Source organism: Ascaphus truei, chromosome 9 (assembly GCF_040206685.1).
Source record: "Ascaphus truei isolate aAscTru1 chromosome 9, aAscTru1.hap1, whole genome shotgun sequence".
NCBI classification, from domain to species: Eukaryota; Metazoa; Chordata; class Amphibia; order Anura; family Ascaphidae; genus Ascaphus; species Ascaphus truei.
In genome coordinates this window covers 58,525,834-58,536,498 of record NC_134491.1, presented here as the reverse complement: position 1 = coordinate 58,536,498, position 10,665 = coordinate 58,525,834, and positions in this window count along the sequence as shown.

The following is a 10,665-nucleotide window of genomic DNA, read 5'->3' as shown; positions in this document are numbered from 1 at the left end:
ATATTCCGGATCTCTGTTTCTGTGGGGGGGGGGGGGCAGGTCAGGGGGGGGGGGCAGGTCGGGGGGGGGGGGAAAGCTGTCCGCGGCAGGGAGGGGGGCGGGGAGATCTTTTGGGGGGCAGTTTAACTTGGTCTTTACTTTGACTAGTGGGGGGGGGGGGTAGGGAGAGGAAAAAATGGGGGGGGGGGAGGGGGGGGAGACATCTGGTCTACTCGAGTGCTTGGGGCTAGGCTTTGAAGGGGGCTTAGTTTTGGTCTGGAGGGGTGTTTGGAGGAGAATAGCTGAGACTTTAGTAGTGGGACAGTTGTTGTGAGGTGGGCTGCAGTATCCAGTACCACTCCGGCTCAGATCCGGGGGGGGGGGGTAGGGGGGGTGGCGGGGGGGGGGTGTATGGGATGGAGGGGGGAGGAGGGGGATTCAGAGGGGGGGGGGGCGTACACTTGCGGGATCAGTTGGGGGGCCCTATGATTCTGGGAATGAGCCTCGGTATGGGTGCTCAGTTGATTTAAGGCTTTGGACATACGTATTTTACGGTTTGAGAGCAAGGGGGAGAGATGGGGGGATAGTTCGGGGGGAGCGCGGTAGTCTGGAGACATGGGGCTTACTTTGGGGGGTATCGGGGTACAGCAATTTTACCATTAGGATAGGAGAGGGGAGAGGGAGGGAGGTTTTTTGTTCATACAACCTGCCACTTGCGGGAAGGGAGGGGGGGGTGGTGGTTGCCACCGGGGGCGGTTCACGGGGTGCTGAGTCCAAGTGTGGGGTCTCCGGGCCTGATGTCCTGGTGTGAGGGCTCTTTAGGTTGGGGATCTCGGGCATCTCTTGATCATCGGGAGCGCCAACCGGAGGTGCTTGTGGGGGAGTGTAGCAGCAGGTCCGCGGCTCGGGTGTCTGTGTCTCCGCTGGTGCAGCTCTGGAGCACGTGAGTGGCCCACAGTAGGACCGCGCCCGGAGAGGAGCAGCTTGGTTGCCGATTCCTCCCGTTGCTGCCCGAGACGCCCCGAGTGGGATCTCGGTTCCTCTCGGTCTCAGGTGGGAGCGGTGAAGGTAAGTAGGCGTTTAGCGTGTGTGGGGGGGGGGGAGGAGGGGAGGGGGGGAACATAGGGAGATAGTGGGAAGGGGAGGGGGGGGGGGGTAGGGTTGGGGGGGGAGGACAGGAGGGGGGGGGGGGGGAATCGGGGGGGAAGGGAAGGGGGGGGGAATTTCGTGGGATGTAGGCCAGGGGGGCTCGGGGTCAGGGGTATGTTTTGTTTATTGTGGGTTCTTGTGTTGGGTGTATGTTGTGGTCTTTAAGGCCTCTGGAACTTCGTGGGAAGACTGTAGAGGCCGCGTGTAGTTTCCTTGGGTCTCACAGCTGGCTGGCTCGTCGGGGTTCACCGGAGGCGTTGGCTCGCTAGTCTTTCCGATGTGCGGGGAGTTTCTTGGGGGGTCATCTCTGGCGTCTCCTCAGTACTGGGGCGGGTGTTCTTCTGCGGTGGGAGCGGGATTCCTAACGCCTTCAGGAAGTTCTTGGCGTCTTCAGGGGTTGTTGCTGTGTAGTGGCGGCCATTGCGCAGCACCACTAGTTTGAAGGGGAATCCCCAGCGGTATTTCACCCCCTGGTCTCTGAGGTAGGAGGTGAGTGGACGCAGTGCATTTCTTTTATTTATTGTTAATTGGGAGAGATCGTTGTAGAGTTGAATTTGCACTCCATCCATAGTCACAGACCTCAATTCCCTAGCCGCTGTCATGATGCGGTCTTTAGCAGAGTATGCGTGCATTCTCAGCACCACATCTCTGTGTCGGTTTGGGTCTGCTGATTTCTGGGCCAGGGCTCTGTGGGCACGATCTGTGTGCAGGTCATGCTCTGAGAGGTCAGGAACGAGCTGCAGGAAGAGTCTGCGGAGGTATGGTTGGAGTTCTTCGTGGGTGATGGATTCAGGTATATTTTTGAGGCGGATGTTCTGCCTCCGCTCCCTGTTCTCCATATCTTCCAGTTTATCTTGTATATGTCGGATCGCCTCTCCGCATCTCAGTACTTCCTCGTGGGTCTCAGCCTGTTCATTTGAGATTCCCTCCATCTTCACCTCCAGATCTTCCGTCCGCTCCGTCAGCGCTTCCACCTCTGCCCGGATGGTTTGGAGGGCCTTTTCTGTGTCCTCCTGGACTCCCTTCCTCATTTTGGTAATTAGGGCATCGAAAAAGTCTTTATTTAGGACGGGGGGGTCCGAGTCAATCGGGCTGTGTCTGCCGCTGCGCACCTCGTGCTCTGGTTCTCCCCCGACGCCATCTTGCTCCTCGGAGCTGATTTCAGCATGGCGTTGCGCCGGAGGGAAGAACTTGGTGACGGGGCATTGGTTTTTTTTCTGCGGCTTCCCTGCCATCTCTCCGGTGCTTATTCCTGCTGTGGGATCAGTTTTCGGGGGGGTTGGGATGTAGAGTCAGCTTATTCTAGTGTGTAGATTGGTGAGGGTGCCGGGAGCTCTTCCCCTAGCAGACCATCGGCTGTGACGTCACCGGAAGTCTCCCAGTGGCTCAGTCTTTGACCTGTGCTGAAACAGGGATATCCATAAAAGCCGGCCTGTTGGAGGACTGGAGACCCCTGAACTAGTTGCTAAAGAAACATGACCGGTCCAGTCTGAAAGGTTGTTCTGCGATTGTGCAAATGAGCTGGTTTTCGCCTTGTCTTGTGTTATTGCCACGCATTAATAAATATGCTGCTATATTTTTCAAACAGGACAAAATGCATTATCACTTTCTTTCTCACAGTGGAATCTGTTCATTAATTCCTCCCACGATTGCCTTGGGGTAGTTTAGCCTTGTTGGTGTCAGAATGGCCTGTCTTATATGGCATTTAAATTGGTTCAACCTGATGAGATTTTGTAGTGAAGCTTGAAGGCCTAAGAACCAGTGTACGTGACTGTCACTAGGTACATATCGCCCACGCATCTCATGGAATAAATTAACATTTCTTATCTTAGATCACAATGATTAATGCTATATTTGGCAAGGGTGTTACACCCCAAAATATGCCTGTAAAAAAAAAAAAAAAAAAAAAAAAAACAGCAGTATCTGAAATATTTTCCTTTGTTGTTTTACTTGTCTTACAAAAGTTAAAGGGTATCTTGGCTGCACTAACATCAAATGGCCAGGGAAAAAGCGGGCTTTCTAAATGTGAGCTGACAGTGTTTCATCAAACCCTTTCCCAGAGAGCCTACAATGCAGGCTGTTAGTAAAAGAGTAAAATACAGCAAATGAGTTATTGTATGCAAAACAGAACCAAAACGCAGTATAATCTTTATCAATGCACTTCTAATCCTGCTGAATATCTGAAGGGAACAGTCTACCCTATTTGTTTTGTGAGCCGTGAAGTAATGAAGCATACAGCACAAAGCCCCCATCCATGCAGCTTGCAAATCTTAATGCACAGCAAGAAATTATTCAATGCATAAACCTTGCCGAAATGGCATTCTGCATATCAACCCGGAATAAAGACAAGATCTATCACATTATCCATGTTGTGTCTCTGTTAAATACATGCATGGTACAAGCTGTTACATTACCAATAATATGAGCAGGATATTTTGGGTTGCATTGCACAGCCTGTCTGATTTAAACACTGTTGTTCATCAATTAAAAATTAGGCCTAGAGCAGGGGTGGCCAACTCCAGACCTCAAGAGCCACCAACAGGTCAGGTTTTAAGAATATCCCTGCTTCAGCACAGGTGGCTCAATCAGTGCCTCAGTCGTTGACTGACCTGTTGGTGGCCCTTCAGGACTGGAGTTGACCACTCTTGCACTACATCATAGGATCTTGCACTCCTAGGATGCCATGGCTTAGTGCAGGGGGCGCAAAATGGAGGAGATTTTCTGGAGAGGGTGCGGTTGTTACAGAGGCACAGCGCTTCCCCAAAAGCATTGAAAATAAATGCCGGGGGTCGCTTGAGGCCTCTGTAATTTTTACTTCCCTTCCAGTGACGCGTCTTCATGGCAACCCGGTGTCAAATGACGCTGAGGTTCCACATGGCCCTGCGACGTCATTTGACGCAGGAGCCGGGGTGGGGGGGGGGGGTGTATGCGAGATAGGAGGCGTTTGTAGGAAACTTTGTGCACCCCTGTCCTAGTGACCACGTCGTGCCCTGTTTGTGCTCGTTTTTTTAGCGGATATCGCGTTCTGCGCTCATACGCGATCTGACACTCCTGGCCTAAATGCACTAAGATCCGTTATACTACCTACTGTAAGTTATCGTCACATTAATGGTAACACTGTATTTACGTTAAGCCAAGTTGTCTACCGTTGAGAGCACCGTTGCCTACAACGGACATGAGTGATAATGAGATGCAAACTAGGTATCATATAATTTCCTATTCACTAATGTCCTTTACGGTTAACACGGTGACTTAATGTTACTTAATGTTACTTTATTTAAGTCATAGCTTCACTTGGCGTTACCTCCATCTAGACCCTGACTAGAGTTTGTGCAGTATAGGGATCTGTGTAACGCCTCCGTAGAAGCCCTGTTGCAGGGTCTGCATACTTGTACCGACTTACGGAAGTAAAAACTTACAAAGCGTCACGTTACTGGAAGATTACGCAATGTTATCCTGCAATAACGTGACATTAAACCTATTTTGTTACCCTGATTAAACAGAGCTTAGTGCATCTAGGCCTAAATTGCATTTGACAAATTTGTTGATTTAGGACTGAGGGCCTGATCTACAGAGGTCTGTTATCTCAGGGCTCAGAACGCCACGTTAGCAAAATCAGTAACAGGTGTTATTTTCCTTGAGGTTACCGCATATCCACAAAGCTAATTATATGCAAAAAAATATGGCCGTATTGTATCTCACTGCAGGGCCGGTTTGTATCTCAGTGCAGGGCCGGTTTGTATCTCAGTGCAGGGCCGGTTTGTATCTCAGTGCAGGGCCGGTTTGTATCACAGTGCAGGGCCGGTTTGTATCTCGGTGCAGGGCCGGTTTGTATCTCGGTGCAGGGCCGGTTTGTATCTCAGTGCAGGGCCGGTTTGTATCTCAGTGCAGGGCCGGTTTGTATCTCAGTGCAGGGCCGTTTTGTATCTCAGTGCAGGGCCGGTTTGTATCACAGTGCAGGGCCGGTTTGTATCACAGTGCAGGGCCGGTTTGTATCTCAGTGCAGGGCCGGTTTGTATCTCGGTGCAGGGCCGGTTTGTATCTCGGTGCAGGGCCGGTTTGTATCTCGGTGCAGGGCCGGTTTGTATCTCAGTGCAGGGCCAGTTTGTATCTCGGTGCAGGGCCGGTTTGTATCTCGGTGCAGGGCCGGTTTGTATCTCGGTGCAGGGCCGGTTTGTATCTCTGTGCAGGGCCGGTTTGTATCTCAGTGCAGGGCCGGTTTGTATCTCAGTGCAGGGCCGGTTTGTATCTCGGTGCAGGGCCGGTTTGTATCTCAGTGCAGGGCCGGTTTGTATCTCGGTGCAGGGCCGGTTTGTATCTCAGTGCAGGGCCGGTTTGTATCTCAGTGCAGGGCCGGTTTGTATCTCAGTGCAGGGCCGGTTTGTATCACGGTGCAGGGCCGGTTTGTATCACGGTGCAGGGCCGGTTTGTATCTCGGTGCAGGGCCGGTTTGTATCTCAGTGCAGGGCCGGTTTGTATCACAGTGCAGGGCCGGTTTGTATCTCGGTGCAGGGCCGGTTTGTATCTCAGTGCAGGGCCGGTTTGTATCTGGGTGCAGGGCCGGTTTGTATCTCGGTGCAGGACCGGTTTGTATCTCAGTGCAGGGCCGGTTTGTATCACAGTGCAGGGCCGGTTTGTATCTCAGTGCAGGGCCGGTTTGTATCTCGGTGCAGGGCCGTTTTGTATCTCACTGCAGGGCCGGTTTGTATCTCAGTGCAGGACCGGTTTGTATCTCAGTGCAGGGCCGGTTTGTATCTCGGTGCAGGGCCGGATTGTATCTCAATGCAGGGCCGGTTTGTATCTCAGTGCAGGGCCGGTTTGTATCTCGGTGCAGGGCCGGTTTGTATCTCGGTGCAGGGCCGGATTGTATCTCAATGCAGGGCCGGTTTGTATCTCTGTGCAGGGCCGGTTTGTATCTCTGTGCAGGGCCGGTTTGTATCTCAGTGCAGGGCCGGTTTGTATCTCAGTGCAGGGCCGGTTTGTATCTCGGTGCAAGGCCGGTTTGTATCTCGGTGCAGGGCCGGTTTGTATCTCAGTGCAGGGCCGGTTTGTATCTCGGTGCAAGGCCGGTTTGTATCTCGGTGCAGGGCCGGTTTGTATCACAGTGCAGGGCCGGTTTGTATCTCAGTGCAGGGCCGGTTTGTATCTCAGTGCAGGGCCGGTTTGTATCTCAGTGCAGGGCCGGTTTGTATCACAGTGCAGGGCCGGTTTGTATCTCGGTGCAGGGCCGGTTTGTATCTCAGTGCAGGGCCGGATTGTATCTCGGTGCAGGGCCGGATTGTATATCGGTGCAGGGCCGGTTTGTATCTCAGTGCAGGGCCGGTTTGTATCACAGTGCAGGGCCAGTTTGTATCTCGGTGCAGGGCCGGTTTGTATCTCAGTGCAGGGCCGGTTTGTATCTCAGTGCAGGGCCGGTTTGTATCTCAGTGCAGGGCCGGTTTGTATCACAGTGCAGGGCCAGTTTGTATCTCGGTGCAGGGCCGGTTTGTATCTCGGTGCAAGGCCGGTTTGTATCTCGGTGCAGGGCCGGTTTGTATCTCAGTGCAGGGCCGGATTGTATCTCAATGCAGGGCCGGTTTGTATCACAGTGCAGGGCCGGTTTGTATCTCGGTGCAGGGCCGGTTTGTATCTCAGTGCAGGGCCGGTTTGTATGACAGTGCAGGGCCGGATTGTATCTCAATGCAGGGCCGGTTTGTATCTCAGTGCAGGGCCGGTTTGTATCTCGGTGCAGGGCCGGTTTGTATCTCAGTGCAGGGCCGGTTTGTATCTCAGTGCAGGGCCGGTTTGTATCTCAGTGCAGGGCCGGTTTGTATCACAGTGCAGGGCCAGTTTGTATCTCGGTGCAGGGCCGGTTTGTATCTCAGTGCAGGGCCGGATTGTATCTCAATGCAGGGCCGGTTTGTATCACAGTGCAGGGCCGGTTTGTATCTCGGTGCAGGGCCGGTTTGTATCTCAGTGCAGGGCCGGTTTGTATGACAGTGCAGGGCCGGATTGTATCTCAATGCAGGGCCGGTTTGTATCTCAGTGCAGGGCCGGTTTGTATCTCGGTGCAGGGCCGGTTTGTATCTCAGTGCAGGGCCGGTTTGTATCTCAGTGCAGGGCCGGTTTGTATCTCAGTGCAGGGCCGGTTTGTATCACAGTGCAGGGCCAGTTTGTATCTCGGTGCAGGGCCGGTTTGTATCTCGGTGCAAGGCCGGTTTGTATCTCGGTGCAGGGCCGGTTTGTATCTCAGTGCAGGGCCGGATTGTATCTCAATGCAGGGCCGGTTTGTATCACAGTGCAGGGCCGGTTTGTATCTCGGTGCAAGGCCGGTTTGTATCTCGGTGCAGGGCCGGTTTGTATCTCAGTGCAGGGCCGGATTGTATCTCAATGCAGGGCCGGTTTGTATCACAGTGCAGGGCCGGTTTGTATCTCGGTGCAGGGCCGGTTTGTATGACAGTGCAGGGCCGGATTGTATCTCAATGCAGGGCCGGTTTGTATCACAGTGCAGGGCCGGTTTGTATCTCGGTGCAAGGCCGGTTTGTATCTCGGTGCAGGGCCGGTTTGTATCTCAGTGCAGGGCCGGATTGTATCTCAATACAGGGCCGGTTTGTATCACAGTGCAGGGCCGGTTTGTATCTCGGTGCAGGGCCGGTTTGTATGACAGTGCAGGGCCGGATTGTATCTCAATGCAGGGCCGGTTTGTATCACAGTGCAGGGCCGGTTTGTATCTCAGTGCAGGGCCGGTTTGTATGACAGTGCAGGGCCGGATTGTATCTCAATGCAGGGCCGGTTTGTATCACAGTGCAGGGCCGGTTTGTATCACAGTGCAGGGCCGGTTTGTATCTCAGTGCAGGGCCGGTTTGTATCTCAGTGTAGGGCCGGTTTGTATCTCAGTGTAGGGCCGGTTTGTATCTCAGTGCAGGGCCGGTTTGTATCACAGTGCAGGGCCGGTTTGTATCTCAGTGTAGGGCCGGTTTGTATCTCAGTGCAGGGCCGGTTTGTATCTCAGTGCAGGGCCGGATTGTATCTCAGTGCAGGGCCGGTTTGTATCACAGTGCAGGGCCGGTTTGTATCTCAGTGTAGGGCCGGTTTGTATCTCAGTGCAGGGCCGGTTTGTATGACAGTGCAGGGCCGGATTGTATCTCAATGCAGGGCCGGTTTGTATCCCAGTGCAGGGCCGGTTTGTATCTCAGTGCAGGGCCGGTTTGTATCACAGTGCAGGGCCGGTTTGTATCTCTGTGCAGGGCCGGTTTGTATCCCAGTGCAGGGCCGTTTTGTATCCCAGTGCAGGGCCGGTTTGTATCTCGGTGCAGGGCCGGTTTGTATCTCGGTGCAGGGCCGGTTTGTATCTCGGTGCAAGGCCGGTTTGTATCTCGGTGCAGGGCCAGTTTGTATCTCGGTGCAGGGCCGGTTTGTATCTCGGTGCAGGGCCGGTTTGTATCTCAGTGCAGGGCCGGTTTGTATCTCAGTGCAGGGCCGGTTTGTATCTCAGTGCAGGGCCGGTTTGTATCTCAGTGCAGGGCCGGTTTGTATCTCGGTGCAGGGCCGGTTTGTATCTCAGTGCAGGGCCGGTTTGTACCTCAGTGCAGGGCCGGTTTGTATCTCAGTGCAGGACCGGTTTGTATCTCAGTGCAGGGCCGGTTTGTATCTCAGTGCAGGGCCGGTTTGTATCTCAGTGCAGGGCCAGTTTGTATCTCAGTGCAGGGCCGGTTTGTATCTCAGTGCAGGACTGGTTTGTATCTCAGTGCAGGGCCGGTTTGTATCTCAGTGCAGGGCCGGTTTAACCACTAGGCAAACTAGGCGGCCGCCTAAAGCGACACAATTTGTGGGGTGGCAAAAAACTGGTGATTCCATGTAGCAGTAGGGTCAATGACGAGGTGGGGTGGGAGGGGGACGACAGCTGGTACTTCTGTCCAGGGCCCAGAGAGTCAGGGAGACGGGCACCCTGACGGTGATCCTAACGTGCCAGATCTTTTGAGGTGGGGGCCTGCTGGAGGCCAGTAAAACTGACAGGCACCTCCGCAGACACCCTCTGACAGTACCCCTCTGACAGACCCAGGGCCACCGACAGATTTCCCGGGGGCTCAGGACTAGAGTTTTGTGGGCACCCCTAAAAACCTCCCCAGCAGCGGCGGCCATCAGCTCCCCAGCTCCCCATGCAGCAGCCTGGCGGGTACTGCAAACCTCTCCTTCCTCCTGTTGGTGCTGGAAGTTGCGTCCAACTTCTGCCTGACCAGAGGAGGGAGCTGCAAAGACTCAAGACTGGAGAAGCACTAAAGATGTCCTCACCTCAAGGTAAGATTGTTTGGGGGCGGGGTGGGGGGGGGAGGAGGGGGAGTGAGAGGTGGAGGAGTGAGGGGAAGAGAGAGAGGGGAGACTATAAAGGTAAAAGAGAGAGAAGGGGGGAGTGTAATGAGAAAGGGGGGAGTGTAAGGGGGAAGAGAGAGAGCAGAGGAGTAAGGGGGGAAGAGGAATGGTGAGTGTAAGGGGGGAAAGAGAGGGGGAGTGTAAGGGAGAAAGAGAGAGGGGGAGTGTAAGGGGAGTTTGAGAGGGGGCAGTGTAAGGGGGAAGAGAGGGGGAGTGTAAGGGGGGAGTGTAAGGGGGAATCGAGAGGGGGAGGGTAAGAGGGATGGGGAGTGTAAGGTGGGGAGAGAGGGGGAGTGTAAGGGGGAGAGAGAGGGGGTGTGTAAGGGGGAAGAGAGAGGGGGAGTGTAAGGGGGAAAGAGGGGAGAATAAGGGGAAGAGGGATGGGAAGTGTAAGGGGGGAAAGAGAGAGGGGAGTGTAAGGGAGGAGAGAGAGGGGGAGTGTAAGGGGGGAGAGAGTGGGGGAGTGTAAGGGGGAAGAGGGATGGGGAGTGTAAGCGGGGGAAAGAGAGAGAGGGGGAGTGTAAGGGAAGAGAGAGGGGGTGTAAGGGGGGGAAGAGAAAGAGAGGGATTGTAATGGGGAAAGAGAGGGGGAAGTGTAAGGGGGAAGAGAGAGGGGAAGTGTAAGGGTTGGGGAGAGAGGGGAGTGTAAGGGGGAAGAAAGAGATGGGAGAAAGAGAGGGCAGGGGTTCCCCAGAATTTCACAATATACTTATAGGATTTGCGCTCGGAATTTTAACCAGTTCACTGCCAGAGGGGGCCAGCAAGACCTTTCCTATTTGCCCTGTAACCCCGTCTGTGCCACCAATGCCTTGCAAAGGGGGGTTTAAAACAATAATAAATAAATTAAAACAATAGTGAAAATAGGCAGTATTTTAACCCTTTCTTTGCCAGAGGGGCCGCCTCCCTGGAAACGAAGGGGTTACCTTAAATGGACTGCGCCCAGGGCTTTTGCAGGTGCCCCAGTGCTGTGCAGTGCTGTGTGCTGTGTGCTGTGTGCAGTGCTGTGTGCAGTGCTGTGTGCTGTGTGCTGTGTGCTGTGTGCAGTGCTGTGTGCTGTGTGCTGTGTGCTGTGTGCAGTGCTGTGCGGTGCTGTGCTGTGCGCTGCCCAGTGCAGTTCTGTGCTGTGTGCAGTGCTGTGCAGTTCTGTGCTGTGTGCAGTGCTGTGCAGTGCAGTTGTGTGCTGTGCAG